Source organism: Toxorhynchites rutilus, unplaced genomic scaffold (assembly GCF_029784135.1).
Source record: "Toxorhynchites rutilus septentrionalis strain SRP unplaced genomic scaffold, ASM2978413v1 HiC_scaffold_9, whole genome shotgun sequence".
Lineage (NCBI taxonomy): Eukaryota > Metazoa > Arthropoda > Insecta > Diptera > Culicidae > Toxorhynchites > Toxorhynchites rutilus.
The window spans coordinates 94,741-111,825 of NW_026600157.1; positions in this window are offsets into that span (position 1 = coordinate 94,741).

The window sequence follows — 17,085 nt, forward strand, 5'->3', positions numbered from 1 at the left end:
GAGTGATGAGGGAGGGACATGAAAGAAATGAGCGCAATTGTGGCAGCCATTTGTTGCTAGCTTCCACTTTAACCTTAATATAGAGAAAACATATTGGAAACGGAAAAAGTAATTTTCTTTTATAATTTTTAGTTTGTGTTTAATTCAACCCAATGCGAATTTTAATTGGACTAACAACACCTACACTATACTATATGTAGAGCATATGGGAAGTCACTTTTTCTAATATTTCTTCACTTCTACAATTTTTCTCGCCGCTTAACCAAACGACCCGTTCTCGAGCGGAAAAACAGCTTGGTTTTTTATTTATGAAAATTGAAATAAATCGTTTCACATATCAAGTAATTTTCACCACAACACAAAATTTACACTTACACTTGTGATCATTTTTTCAATTAGATCAATTAGAACTGAGTGGATTTCCGAGCGGTGCTCGCTTATATACCGATTGGTGATTTCAATAGCCTGTTTTGAAAGCAATTTTAAGACTATTGAAACAAGTTTTTGGATCAAAAAGTGACAAGTATAGAACGCGTAGACATTTTATCTTTCGAATGAAGTGTTTATCATACCATTTCGTTCAGTTGTTTAGGAGCTATTAACGCTCAAAATCTCGGTCTCCGGCGTAACGCTTTCGTTTTCGAAACTTTGATTTTACACCCCGGTATAGAAATGAAAGACGTAGTTCTACGTCAAAACTTCGTTGCTTCGGGTTGATGAACAACTGTATGCTTCACCCAAACTACTTTATTGAAGATCGATATTTATTTACTTCACGTAAAGGCACGGCAGTAATGCCGAACTTTTAATATGAACGTGAACGTGAACGTGAACAAAATCATCCGTGAAATGATCGTACTATTCCACCACCTGTTCAAGTTCACGTTAACGGGAACTCTAAACCAGCATTAATGAGCTGCAAGCAATTGCACCGCGGCCTAACGTAGGTGTCGCATAAACTGATGTAGCTTTGCATAAATTCGTCAGATCTGTCGAATAAGATGTAACTTACTGTATCTGGAAATTTTCACATCATAATTGAACATTTTAGAAAAACAACTAAAAAACATCCATTTCGAACAATTAGCAAAATTTATCACACGATTGAAGAATTTTTTGGGTCCCAATGAATTGTATAAACAAAACAGAAGAAAAATATGCGTTAGTTTATAGTATAAATTACCTGAATGGCAATTTTTGCGACTAGGTGAGGTTTCCCGGCTAGAGTTTTTACTTTCCGCCGAAGTTTGAGACATCACTTTTAGGGTTTCCATAAGATCTTAAAACAGATTGCAATGATGTTTATACTTCTTTATATTCCATCACAGTTTCTAACCAGCACTTTCTTATGAGGCACAGTTTTTATAGTATTATTCTCAACCAAGAAAAACAAAAAATGTAATGAATGACCGGTAAGCAATGAATTTAATAAGTGTTGATAACTTGAATATTCATATTAAAAGCAAAACAGTTTTCTCGAAGTGAACCACAAAGCGCTTTTGTTTATCCTTATGACGTTTGTGACTTATGGTACACTCAGAGAAAAGATATAGCGAAATTGTCTTTGAATATGAATTAGTTTCAACCAAGGTGCGTAGAAGTATTCCTAAGGTGGGTCAACTTGCTAAAACCACTCTTCAGCTATCTTGGAAGTCTACTGTTTTGTTTGTAAACAAAACACAATACGCTTGTGCCCAAGCTCGCTCGTGATCAGTCTGTCTCTTTCACACTTCAAGGAAAAAATTCCCCTTCTGCTTTCTTCCGTACTGTTTTCATATACCGCTCCCCTAACCAACTTAGTGAAGAAACGGCCTCACCTAGTACCATAGACCCGTCTTGGTTTCAACCAAGATGTGTGGAATAAAGGTGTGACCGTGTCGTCAATAAGTGCGCAGGGGAAACGGTATAAATATACAGAGGACTGTGGAAAGGGATTTGACTGCAAATAGAGATGTCTAAATTTTTCGTTTATTCAATTGTCGATTAATCGTGGGGTCATTTTTAAATATTCGATTCATTCGAATAATTGTTTTTCAGTATTCGATTAACCGAGCGAATATTTATTTCTTGTTATCAAAAAGAACAGATATATTTGTAATAAAAAAGTATGATGTCATAATTTTAAAAGTTACATTAAATATAATTTTGAAATAAACATGGTGCAGAATAATTGTTTTTGAATGAAATGGTATTTTAGTATATTGATAAATTTACCATTTCATGATTTTTTGAGGATGATTGAAAAAAAAGTACACAATGAGAATGATGCACAATGTTATTATTGTACCAACATAATTTTTTTTCTGTTCAAAATTACCTGTTCTTTGAATGTTGAATGAAATAGCTCATTTGTTTGAATATTTCTGCTTGGTCCTAATAGCTACTAGTTCAAAAGAGGTACATTTATAGAATCATTGACCACTAGTATGGTATATTTTCCTCGGCACTCTGAATTTGAATACTACTATTTTAGAACGGGAGCACCTTCTCTAAGTCCGCATTTTACTCCTGCAGACCCTGAATTCTTCTTCCCAGTCTCCTCCACCACCAGGGAATCATTTTTATGGTTCAACCGTAAAAGATTTAGCATATCCGAAAAAAAACGACGAAACACCATGACGGTTAACACTCCTATACTCGCGCATAGGTCTGAGAGACCAAGAAATCAATAATTCGTTCATTTCTCAGAAAACATCAACACTACGACATTGCGATTCTCTCTAGCTTCGTCATTCGTTGTTCATCATTGTTTGGCGTATCATATAAGTTGGTACGAGTGCTCCCGTGGCCGAGTGGTTAGCGTCATAACTAACATGCCGGGTGTTCGGGTTCGATTCCCGTTCTGGTCGGGAGAATTTTTCGTCAAAGAAATTTCCTCCGACTTGCACTGTGATCACCCGTATTCTAGAGCTTGCCACTCAGAATGCATTCAAGGCGTGTTATTTGGCATCGAAATCTCAACTAAGTACTAATAAAAATGACGCAAGTAATACTACGTTGAGACGGCGAAGTTCCCCTAGGAACGTTAGTGCCATTGAAGAAGAAGAAGAAGATTTCAAACCGAAGCTATATATTTTCAATTTCATGTTTTTTTTTTCAATACCGCGAAACATTCATATACTTCCTGATCATCAGAAAAAAAATCTGGGGGAAGCTGGGGCGATGCATGAATAAGGTAAACATGAAATCTTCTAGTGAGGGCGAATTGAGCAAAAAGGTTTTTCGTTGCTTTCAATCCATTGCATGGCCTATTGCGTGTACGAGTTATCGTAATTGTTTGTACGATTGATTGTGAGTGAAGATCGCTGCTGATTTTTTTCTCTGCATGAACATCATGAAAAATGTTCTTACATGGAACCTATGTGTTGTCCAAACAGAAAATATGAAAAATTGCACACATTTTGTGCAAGCAATTTAAAACTTCTTTAAGGGCGACTAATCTGATAGAGAATAGCTGGTCTCATACAAACTAATGTCGTATCCAGATGACACCATTCCACCGTCAACGCGAAAAGCAGACATACGCAAGGCGTGAGTACTTTCACTCGCATCGGTTTCTGTTCTGCTTTCGCATGGAACAGTCATGAAAAATTGTTTGCGTATGAATGCGTCCGAGCGAAGTAATATTCGCACCCATTTACGCATTCGGCTTGGTGTTCCCGTGATGTAATCCAATACCATCAGTTTGGCTTGGTGTTCCCGTGATGTAATGGATCCAAAAATGGTCCAGTCGGTAATTTTTCCGATCATAGAGAACAAACTCATTGCACCACTGATACGCTCAAAATATTTCAAAAATCCAAATATATAACAATCCAATCAATTTTAGATCGGAACCAATGACGGAGAGGTCAAGAGAGAACGCGGTTTTGGTCATAGAATACGTCAACGGCGATCGCTTCATAAGTTTTCCAACCAGTGCTTTAAACAATCTTTGGTTTTTAAATTACAACATACGAATCAACAAATTAGAAGAATAAAAAAAATTGATTGTTCTATTGTACATACCTTTCAATTCATCGACAACAGACGTGCTTTCATTGCTAGACAACGTATTTCCAGTATCAGAATTCTTTTGTTTTGAGCCTGTTTGTTGTGAAGGAACGTCATTTCGAATGGCTGAATTTTGTGAGATATCGTCTAAAGATTTCTGGATGCAATCACCTGAAAATATACATGAGGGTAAAAAAGTATTACCAAAAAAGTAATAACCAAAATGAGCTGTAAAATCTTTCAGTGCAATATACAAAGTTTGGAAAAGAATAAATCAGAGCTAGTCAGAGTATTAGTTAAAGAAAAGTATACAGTTGGAATAATTTCTGAATGTTGGACGAAACAACAATATGAAAATAGTAAATACAAAAATCCGAGATACAACAATTACTATAGTTCAAGGTTAGATGGATACGGTGGTTCCATGATCGTAATCCATGAGGCAGTCAAAAATAGACCAATCGTAGTAGACTCTACGGAGGATATACAATGTGTAGGCAGGTATATGACCAAAATGGATGTAGTAATATTTTCAATATATGTTTCACCAAGTGCATCGGTCAACGAATTCAAAGAATTCCTGACAAAGTTATTCAAAAGCGTAGAAAAGTACAAAAAGGTTCTAATAGGTGATTTGAACTCACATCATCATCTATGGGATCGTCACCACTCGGACGCGAAAGGGAGAATCCTTTTCGACTTTATCAATGACGAGGATATAATCCTGCTGAACAATGGTGAACCAACATACATACCAGCGGAGCTCAACAAAAAATCATCCACGATCGATCTGGTTATGGTCTCCCCAGCACTATACCATGATACGAAAATGGAGATTCTGCAGTACGGGATTGGCAGCAGACACCTTGTCATCCACATCACAATCAAGACTGAACAAAAAACCACAAACAAATACTTTATCAACCGGAAACAAGTGACGGAACAATTAGGAAATTTGGACACAAAGCAAGTATACGGATGGGCCGAACTACAACAGATAGCACGAAAAATCCAGAAAACAGCGAAGCAGAAGAACCGGTACGAACCGAAGTTTTGGTGGAGTGCAGAAGTGGAAGAAGCATGGAGAAGCAAAAACGAAGCTAGGACCAAATTCAACAACAGTGGCAATCTAGAGGATTTAATGGAGATGAAAAGGAGAGAAAGTTTGTTCACAAGGTGCAAACACAAACTCATGAGGGAGAAATTTCAAGAATACGTCAATGAGATCGACCCAAGCACGAGCAGTAAAGAGTTATGGAAGAAGATTAACGGACTAACGGGCAAAAAGAAGAAAATGAACCAGCCCTCGGTCGTACATGAAGACGAAGAAGCCGCAATCCAATTCCTGAATGCCAATTTCCCAAGTGGGGACGACTACGGTGACTGTCTCTACAAGGAGGTCACGTACGACATTTTGAGCGTGGAAAAATGGAACGAAATTCTACATAAGAAGAAGAAGCCATCTGCAGCAGGCCCAGATGGCCTTAGCTACGAAATGTTAAGAAGTATAAAACCAGATGTTCGAGATAGCGTGATTTACGACCTCAACAGAATGTGGAAAAATGGTAGAGCTGATTTAGCGTTGAACAAAATAAAAGTAATTGCCTTACCAAAACCGGGACGGAACCCAGAAATAATCAGCAACCTACGACCGATTTCCATGCTTAACTGCCCTTTGAAGATTATTAACTCGGCAGTACTAGGTGAACTCAATCAATTTATCCAGAAGAAGCGTGTGTTGCCGAATACATCATTTGGTTTCCGAAGACATAACTCTACCACAACATGCTTGAGCTACGTCACGAACCACATTAACGCTATCAAAAGAGAAGGTAAAGTAGCAGGTGCGATCTTCATTGATATGTCAAATGCGTACAACACCGTAAAAACAGGAACTCTGGAACAAATCCTCTTTGAATACGGTACTCCAATCGAATTTATCAAATGGATTGTGAACTTCCTTAAGGATAGAACAATCCAAATACAGGTAGGAACGAGGACAGTTGAAAGGACCGTCAGAGATGGACTTCCTCAAGGAGACGTTTTGTCCCCTGTATTGTTCAACATCTATACGGCACAGCTACACAATGGAATAACGGAAGGAGTAGTTCTGGTGCAATACGCCGACGACTTCATGGAGATAATCAAAGGTAAAAACTTCGAAGACGTTCAAAACCGCGGCCAGATCTTTTTGAACGAATTCAAGAGTAAAACTGAAAATTTGAACCTGAAAATAAATGAAATCAAAACAAAAGTCATGTTATTCCAGCTCAATAAAAAAGTTTTGAAGCTAAAGATAGGACACACAGAATTGGAATCGGTGAACATGTACAAATACCTTGGGGTTACACTCGATCGTTCATTAACTTATGGAGCACATATAAGGGAGATTAAGAGTTGCTCCACTGACAGGATTAACATGCTGAAGGTCGTGAGCAGTACACGAAATGGAGGACACCCTCAAACCCTAAACATACTGTACAACGCAATAGTTCGGAGCTACCTGGAATATGGGGTTTCGATATACGCAAACTCTTCAAAAACGAACCTGGAAAAACTCACGGTCACGAATAACGTTTGTTTGAGAAAAATAACGGGTTGTTCAAAAACAACACCAATTAACACTCTCTGCGCTATAGCCAGTCAACCACCCTTGCAATTTCATCGGAAGTTAACAACGGCAAAGGAAATAGTTAGACACGCACAGTACTCAACACCAGTCTGGAGGCAGTTAATTGCCCACAACGACATACCAGCAGATAAGCAAACTTACCAAGAAGCGGAAGTTCGAGGAGTACAAGGATGTTTTCAGCGAGATCTCACAAGTTGTATGGGTTCAATCAGAAATTGATGATCAACCATGGACTAAAAGAAATACATCAGCCAGAATCTTGAAGCAACTGGGAAAAATTCACGGACAATACAAGTTCCACCGGAAGATCTATACGGATGCTTCGAAGGACAACGATCACTGTGGCATTGGAATCTACGATGACTACAGCAAGAGGATGATCAGCAGGAAACTAAATCACTCTGTATGTACGATGTCGGCTGAGCTGGAAGCGATTGGAGAAGCTCTACGGTATTTGAAGAGGAACCAGCTCAATAATGCTGTTATTCTTACTGATTCGAAGTCTGGATGTGAGTTCATCAGAGGGCAACTAGATGCAACAGAAAGGGACGAAATCATTCAGGAAATCCTGGAAACAGCCATAACAACCAACTCCTGTATTCAGTGGATTCCGGGGCACGTGAACCTGGAAGGCAACGAGATAGCTGATAGTCTGGCTAAAGCCGGGCTCCAGTCGAACGAGGTGATCCACAATCGGTTTTTACCACACGATGCAATCAACTGGATCAAGAACGACGTCACTGAAAAAATACAACAATGGTATGTAAACTACACTCAAGAATTTGGCAAAGGAAGAAAGTTTTTCAAACTGCAGACAGGGATTAATTCGAAATCTTGGTTCCATAACCTGCCACTAACCAACACCGAGATAAGAACCCTAAACCGTCTACTGGCCGGACACGATTATTCTCCATTCTGGCTGAGCAAGATGAAAATTAAAGATGAGTTCTACTGCCAGCTTTGCGACTGCCTTAACACATCAGAACACATAATTTTCAACTGTATTAACTACGTAACACACAGAGACAAACACAACCTTGACAAATATTTCTCAATCCAAGATGCTTTCGACGACAAAAACATTGATACTCTGAAAAACATTTGTAAATTTCTCAAAGAAATCGAAATGAAAATCTAAACCGCTCTTTGCACCTTTTGACAAGACGAAAATAAACAAAAGCTACTCCCAATGAAAAACTGACTGGCGTTATAGCAAGCAAGGCGCCTAGAAGTATATACTAAGGTGGGCCAACTTGCTATAACCACTCTTCAGCCATCTTGAAAGTCTACTGTGTTTTGTTTGTAAACGAAACACAATACGCTATTGCCGAAGCTCGCTCGTGATCAGTCTGTCTCTTTCACGCTACAAGCAAATAATTCCCCTTCTACTTTCTTCCGTGCTGTTTTCATATACCGCTCCCCTAACCAACTTAGTGGCGAAACGGCCTCACCTAGTACCATAGACCCGTCTTGATAGCAAGTATGCTGTGCCATTTGACAGTGGGGATTGTCAAAGTCCCACGATTTAGAAGAAGAAGAAGAAGTCGAACGGGTTACAAAATGCATTATTTTGCCAATTTCAACCCGTTCGGGATCCGGAATAGAGGTGAATTCCTTAATATTTTCCTTCGTTGATCGTATTGTTGTGAACCTATTCACGTTGGAGAGCATATTCGAACATATTCGTTGGCCGAGGCATTTTGATGTAATGTAATACTTTTCCGTTTACTATTTTTGAAAGCATAGGCAGCCGTGGCAGAGTTCCGAGCTCTGCAATACAATTTTCTTACCCAATGTTAAAGTTGCTTAAACTTACATTATACACCCATTAAACGTAAAAATAATAATTGTATTGATATCAATAAAATTTTATTCTATTGATTTTCATGACATGAAACGCTATGACTAAGGAATAACATTTTATTGAGTAGTTTTTATAGCTGTTTCGATGATGTTGTCTGGCATCAGTGTCGAAAAAATAACGAATTTCACCAAACAAACAAAACCATGGTCGAAGATTGAAAAATGAAAATTTAACTTTCAGAGCACTTGCTCGAGTTTTGATGGGAAGTGTGCGAAAACGATCATTTTCTTCACACTGTTTCGCAAAATTATTGATTTTCGGGCGAGTGATGAGGGAGGGACATGAAAGAAATGAGCGCCATTGTGGCAGCCATTTGTTGCTAGCTTCCACTTTAACCTTAATATAGAGAAAACATATTGGAAACGGAAAAAGTAATTTTCTTTTATAATTTTTAGTTTGTGTTTAATTCAACCCAATGCGAATTTTAATTGGACTAACAACACCTACACTATACTATATGTAGAGCATATGGGAAGTCACTTTTTCTAATATTTCTTCACTTCTACAATTTTTCTCGCCGCTTAACCAAACGACCCGTTCTCGAGCGGAAAAACAGCTTGGTTTTTTATTTATGAAAATTGAAATAAATCGTTTCACATATCAAGTAATTTTCACCACAACACAAAATTTACACTTACACTTGTGATCATTTTTTCAATTAGATCAATTAGAACTGAGTGGATTTCCGAGCGGTGCTCGCTTATATACCGATTGGTGATTTCAATAGCCTGTTTTGAAAGCAATTTTAAGACTATTGAAACAAGTTTTTGGATCAAAAAGTGACAAGTATAGAACGCGTAGACATTTTATCTTTCGAATGAAGTGTTTATCATACCATTTCGTTCAGTTGTTTAGGAGCTATTAACGCTCAAAATCTCGGTCTCCGGCGTAACGCTTTCGTTTTCGAAACTTTGATTTTACACCCCGGTATAGAAATGAAAGACGTAGTTCTACGTCAAAACTTCGTTGCTTCGGGTTGATGAACAACTGTATGCTTCACCCAAACTACTTTATTGAAGATCGATATTTATTTACTTCACGTTTACTGCCGAACTTTTAATATGAACGTGAACGTGAACGTGAACAAAATCATCCGTGAAATGATCGTACTATTCCACCACCTGTTCAAGTTCACGTTAACGGGAACTCTAAACCAGCATTAATGAGCTACAAGCAATTGCACCGCGGCCTAACGTAGGTGTCGCATAAACTGATGTAGCTTTGCATAAATTCGTCAGATCTGTCGAATAAGATGTAACTTACTGTATCTGGAAATTTTCACATCATAATTGAACATTTTAGAAAAACAACTAAAAAACATCCATTTCGAACAATTAGCAAAATTTATCACACGAATGAAGAATTTTTTGGGTCCCAATGAATTGTATAAACAAAACAGAAGAAAAACATGCGTTAGTTTATAGTATAAATTACCTGAATGGCAATTTTTGCGACTAGGTGAGGTTTCCCGGCTAGAGTTTTTACTTTCCGCCGAAGATTGAGACATCACTTTTAGGGTTTCCATAAGATCTTAAAACAGATTGCAATGATGTTTATACTTCTTTATATTCCATCACAGTTTCTAACCAGCACTTTCTTATGAGGCACAGTTTTTATAGTATTATTCTCAACCAAGAAAAACAAAAAATGTAATGAATGACCGGTAAGCAATGAATTTAATAAGTGTTGATAACTTGAATATTCATATTAAAAGCAAAACAGTTTTCTCGAAGTGAACCACAAAGCGCTTTTGTTTATCCTTATGACGTTTGTGACTTATGGTACACTCAGAGAAAAGATATAGCGAAATTGTCTTTGAATATGAATTAGTTTCAACCAAGGTGCGTAGAAGTATTCCTAAGGTGGGTCAACTTGCTAAAACCACTCTTCAGCCATCTTGAAAGTCTACTGTGTTTTGTTTGTAAACGAAACACAATACGCTATTGCCGAAGCTCGCTCGTGATCAGTCTGTCTCTTTCACGCTACAAGCAAATAATTCCCCTTCTACTTTCTTCCGTGCTGTTTTCATATACCGCTCCCCTAACCAACTTAGTGAAGAAACGGCCTCACCTAGTACCATAGACCCGTCTTGATAGCAAGTATGCTGTGCCATTTGACAGTGGGGATTGTCAAAGTCCCACGATTTAGAAGAAGAAGAAGAAGAAGAAGAAGAAGTCGAACGGGTTACAAAATGCATTATTTTGCCAATTTCAACCCGTTCGGGATCCGGAATAGAGATGAATTCCTTAATATTTTCCTTCGTTGATCGTATTGTTGTGAACCTATTCACGTTGGAGAGCATATTCGAACATATTCGTTGGCCGAGGCATTTTGATGTAATGTAATACTTTTCCGTTTACTATTTTTGAAAGCATAGGCAGCCGTGGCAGAGTTCCGAGCTCTGCAATACAATTTTCTTACCCAATGTTAAAGTTGCTTAAACTTACATTATACACCCATTAAACGTAAAAATAATAATTGTATTGATATCAATAAAATTTTATTCTATTGATTTTCATGACATGAAACGCTATGACTAAGGAATAACATTTTATTGAGTAGTTTTTATAGCTGTTTCGATGATGTTGTCTGGCATCAGTGTCGAAAAAATAACGAATTTCACCAAACAAACAAAACCATGGTCGAAGATTGAAAAATGAAAATTTAACTTTCAGAGCACTTGCTCGAGTTTTGATGGGAAGTGTGCGAAAACGATCATTTTCTTCACACTGTTTCGCAAAATTATTGATTTTCGGGCGAGTGATGAGGGAGGGACATGAAAGAAATGAGCGCCATTGTGGCAGCCATTTGTTGCTAGCTTCCACTTTAACTTTAATATAGAGAAAATATATTGGAAACGGAAAAAGTAATTTTCTTTTATAATTTTTAGTTTGTGTTTAATTCAACCCAATGCGAATTTTAATTGGAATAACAACACCTACACTATACTATATGTAGAGCATATGGGAAGTCACTTTTTCTAATATTTCTTCACTTCTACAATTTTTCTCGCCGCTTAACCAAACGACCCGTTCTCGAGCGGAAAAACAGCTTGGTTTTTTATTTATGAAAATTGAAATAAATCGTTTCACATATCAAGTAATTTTCACCACAACACAAAATTTACACTTACACTTGTGATCATTTTTTCAATTAGATCAATTAGAACTGAGTGGATTTCCGAGCGGTGCTCGCTTATATACCGATTGGTGATTTCAATAGCCTGTTTTGAAAGCAATTTTAAGACTATTGAAACAAGTTTTTGGATCAAAAAGTGACAAGTATAGAACGCGTAGACATTTTATCTTTCGAATGAAGTGTTTATCATACCATTTCGTTCAGTTGTTTAGGAGCTATTAACGCTCAAAATCTCGGTCTCCGGCGTAACGCTTTCGTTTTCGAAACTTTGATTTTACACCCCGGTATAGAAATGAAAGACGTAGTTCTACGTCAAAACTTCGTTGCTTCGGGTTGATGAACAACTGTATGCTTCACCCAAACTACTTTATTGAAGATCGATATTTATTTACTTCACGTTTACTGCCGAACTTTTAATATGAACGTGAACGTGAACGTGAACAAAATCATCCGTGAAATGATCGTACTATTCCACCACCTGTTCAAGTTCACGTTAACGGGAACTCTAAACCAGCATTAATGAGCTACAAGCAATTGCACCGCGGCCTAACGTAGGTGTCGCATAAACTGATGTAGCTTTGCATAAATTCGTCAGATCTGTCGAATAAGATGTAACTTACTGTATCTGGAAATTTTCACATCATAATTGAACATTTTAGAAAAACAACTAAAAAACATCCATTTCGAACAATTAGCAAAATTTATCACACGAATGAAGAATTTTTTGGGTCCCAATGAATTGTATAAACAAAACAGAAGAAAAATATGCGTTAGTTTATAGTATAAATTACCTGAATGGCAATTTTTGCGACTAGGTGAGGTTTCCCGGCTAGAGTTTTTACTTTCCGCCGAAGTTTGAGACATCACTTTTAGGGTTTCCATAAGATCTTAAAACAGATTGCAATGATGTTTATACTTCTTTATATTCCATCACAGTTTCTAACCAGCACTTTCTTATGAGGCACAGTTTTTATAGTATTATTCTCAACCAAGAAAAACAAAAAATGTAATGAATGACCGGTAAGCAATGAATTTAATAAGTGTTGATAACTTGAATATTCATATTAAAAGCAAAACAGTTTTCTCGAAGTGAACCACAAAGCGCTTTTGTTTATCCTTATGACGTTTGTGACTTATGGTACACTCAGAGAAAAGATATAGCGAAATTGTCTTTGAATATGAATTAGTTTCAACCAAGGTGCGTAGAAGTATTCCTAAGGTGGGCAACTTGCTAAAACCACTCTTCAGCCATCTTGAAAGTCTACTGTGTGTTGTTTGTAAACGAAACACAATACGCTATTGCCGAAGCTCGCTCGTGATCAGTCTGTCTCTTTCACGCTACAAGCAAATAATTCCCCTTCTACTTTCTTCCGTGCTGTTTTCATATACCGCTCCCCTAACCAACTTAGTGAAGAAACGGCCTCACCTAGTACCATAGACCCGTCTTGATAGCAAGTATGCTGTGCCATTTGACAGTGGGGATTGTCAAAGTCCCACGATTTAGAAGAAGAAGAAGAAGAAGAAGTCGAACGGGTTACAAAATGCATTATTTTGCCAATTTCAACCCGTTCGGGATCCGGAATAGAGGTGAATTCCTTAATATTTTCCTTCGTTGATCGTATTGTTGTGAACCTATTCACGTTGGAGAGCATATTCGAACATATTCGTTGGCCGAGGCATTTTGATGTAATGTAATACTTTTCCGTTTACTATTTTTGAAAGCATAGGCAGCCGTGGCAGAGTTCCGAGCTCTGCAATACAATTTTCTTACCCAATGTTAAAGTTGCTTAAACTTACATTATACACCCATTAAACGTAAAAATAATAATTGTATTGATATCAATAAAATTTTATTCTATTGATTTTCATGACATGAAACGCTATGACTAAGGAATAACATTTTATTGAGTAGTTTTTTATAGCTGTTTCGATGATGTTGTCTGGCATCAGTGTCGAAAAAATAACGAATTTCACCAAACAAACAAAACCATGGTCGAAGATTGAAAAATGAAAATTTAACTTTCAGAGCACTTGCTCGAGTTTTGATGGGAAGTGTGCGAAAACGATCATTTTCTTCACACTGTTTCGCAAAATTATTGATTTTCAGGCGAGTGATGAGGGAGGGACATGAAAGAAATGAGCGCCATTGTGGCAGCCATTTGTTGCTAGCTTCCACTTTAACCTTAATATAGAGAAAACATATTGGAAACGGAAAAAGTAATTTTCTTTTATAATTTTTAGTTTGTGTTTAATTCAACCCAATGCGAATTTTAATTGGACTAACAACACCTACACTATACTATATGTAGAGCATATGGGAAGTCACTTTTTCTAATATTTCTTCACTTCTACAATTTTTCTCGCCGCTTAACCAAACGACCCGTTCTCGAGCGGAAAAACAGCTTGGTTTTTTATTTATGAAAATTGAAATAAATCGTTTCACATATCAAGTAATTTTCACCACAACACAAAATTTACACTTACACTTGTGATCATTTTTTCAATTAGATCAATTAGAACTGAGTGGATTTCCGAGCGGTGCTCGCTTATATACCGATTGGTGATTTCAATAGCCTGTTTTGAAAGCAATTTTAAGACTATTGAAACAAGTTTTTGGATCAAAAAGTGACAAGTATAGAACGCGTAGACATTTTATCTTTCGAATGAAGTGTTTATCATACCATTTCGTTCAGTTGTTTAGGAGCTATTAACGCTCAAAATCTCGGTCTCCGGCGTAACGCTTTCGTTTTCGAAACTTTGATTTTACACCCCGGTATAGAAATGAAAGACGTAGTTCTACGTCAAAACTTCGTTGCTTCGGGTTGATGAACAACGGTATGCTTCACCCAAACTACTTTATTGAAGATCGATATTTATTTACTTCACGTTTACTGCCGAACTTTTAATATGAACGTGAACGTGAACGTGAACAAAATCATCCGTGAAATGATCGTACTATTCCACCACCTGTTCAAGTTCACGTTAACGGGAACTCTAAACCAGCATTAATGAGCTACAAGCAATTGCACCGCGGCCTAACGTAGGTGTCGCATAAACTGATGTAGCTTTGCATAAATTCGTCAGATCTGTCGAATAAGATGTAACTTACTGTATCTGGAAATTTTCACATCATAATTGAACATTTTAGAAAAACAACTAAAAAACATCCATTTCGAACAATTAGCAAAATTTATCACACGAATGAAGAATTTTTTGGGTCCCAATGAATTGTATAAACAAAACAGAAGAAAAACATGCGTTAGTTTATAGTATAAATTACCTGAATGGCAATTTTTGCGACTAGGTGAGGTTTCCCGGCTAGAGTTTTTACTTTCCGCCGAAGATTGAGACATCACTTTTAGGGTTTCCATAAGATCTTAAAACAGATTGCAATGATGTTTATACTTCTTTATATTCCATCACAGTTTCTAACCAGCACTTTCTTATGAGGCACAGTTTTTATAGTATTATTCTCAACCAAGAAAAACAAAAAATGTAATGAATGACCGGTAAGCAATGAATTTAATAAGTGTTGATAACTTGAATATTCATATTAAAAGCAAAACAGTTTTCTCGAAGTGAACCACAAAGCGCTTTTGTTTATCCTTATGACGTTTGTGACTTATGGTACACTCAGAGAAAAGATATAGCGAAATTGTCTTTGAATATGAATTAGTTTCAACCAAGGTGCGTAGAAGTATTCCTAAGGTGGGTCAACTTGCTAAAACCACTCTTCAGCCATCTTGAAAGTCTACTGTGTTTTGTTTGTAAACGAAACACAATACGCTATTGCCGAAGCTCGCTCGTGATCAGTCTGTCTCTTTCACGCTACAAGCAAATAATTCCCCTTCTACTTTCTTCCGTGCTGTTTTCATATACCGCTCCCCTAACCAACTTAGTGAAGAAACGGCCTCACCTAGTACCATAGACCCGTCTTGATAGCAAGTATGCTGTGCCATTTGACAGTGGGGATTGTCAAAGTCCCACGATTTAGAAGAAGAAGAAGAAGAAGAAGAAGTCGAACGGGTTACAAAATGCATTATTTTGCCAATTTCAACCCGTTCGGGATCCGGAATAGAGGTGAATTCCTTAATATTTTCCTTCGTTGATCGTATTGTTGTGAACCTATTCACGTTGGAGAGCATATTCGAACATATTCGTTGGCCGAGGCATTTTGATGTAATGTAATACTTTTCCGTTTACTATTTTTGAAAGCATAGGCAGCCGTGGCAGAGTTCCGAGCTCTGCAATACAATTTTCTTACCCAATGTTAAAGTTGCTTAAACTTACATTATACACCCATTAAACGTAAAAATAATAATTGTATTGATATCAATAAAATTTTATTCTATTGATTTTCATGACATGAAACGCTATGACTAAGGAATAACATTTTATTGAGTAGTTTTTATAGCTGTTTCGATGATGTTGATTGGCATCAGTGTCGAAAAAATAACGAATTTCACCAAACAAACAAAACCATGGTCGAAGATTGAAAAATGAAAATTTAACTTTCAGAGCACTTGCTCGAGTTTTGATGGGAAGTGTGCGAAAACGATCATTTTCTTCACACTGTTTCGCAAAATTATTGATTTTCGGGCGAGTGATGAGGGAGGGACATGAAAGAAATGAGCGCAATTGTGGCAGCCATTTGTTGCTAGCTTCCACTTTAACCTTAATATAGAGAAAACATATTGGAAACGGAAAAAGTAATTTTCTTTTATAATTTTTAGTTTGTGTTTAATTCAACCCAATGCGAATTTTAATTGGACTAACAACACCTACACTATACTATATGTAGAGCATATGGGAAGTCACTTTTTCTAATATTTCTTCACTTCTACAATTTTTCTCGCCGCTTAACCAAACGACCCGTTCTCGAGCGGAAAAACAGCTTGGTTTTTTATTTATGAAAATTGAAATAAATCGTTTCACATATCAAGTAATTTTCACCACAACACAAAATTTACACTTACACTTGTGATCATTTTTTCAAATAGATCAATTAGAACTGAGTGGATTTCCGAGCGGTGCTCGCTTATATACCGATTGGTGATTTCAATAGCCTGTTTTGAAAGCAATTTTAAGACTATTGAAACAAGTTTTTGGATCAAAAAGTGACAAGTATAGAACGCGTAGACATTTTATCTTTCGAATGAAGTGTTTATCATACCATTTCGTTCAGTTGTTTAGGAGCTATTAACGCTCAAAATCTCGGTCTCCGGCGTAACGCTTTCGTTTTCGAAACTTTGATTTTACACCCCGGTATAGAAATGAAAGACGTAGTTCTACGTCAAAACTTCGTTGCTTCGGGTTGATGAACAACTGTATGCTTCACCCAAACTACTTTATTGAAGATCGATATTTATTTACTTCACGTTTACTGCCGAACTTTTAATATGAACGTGAACGTGAACGTGAACAAAATCATCCGTGAAATGATCGTACTATTCCACCA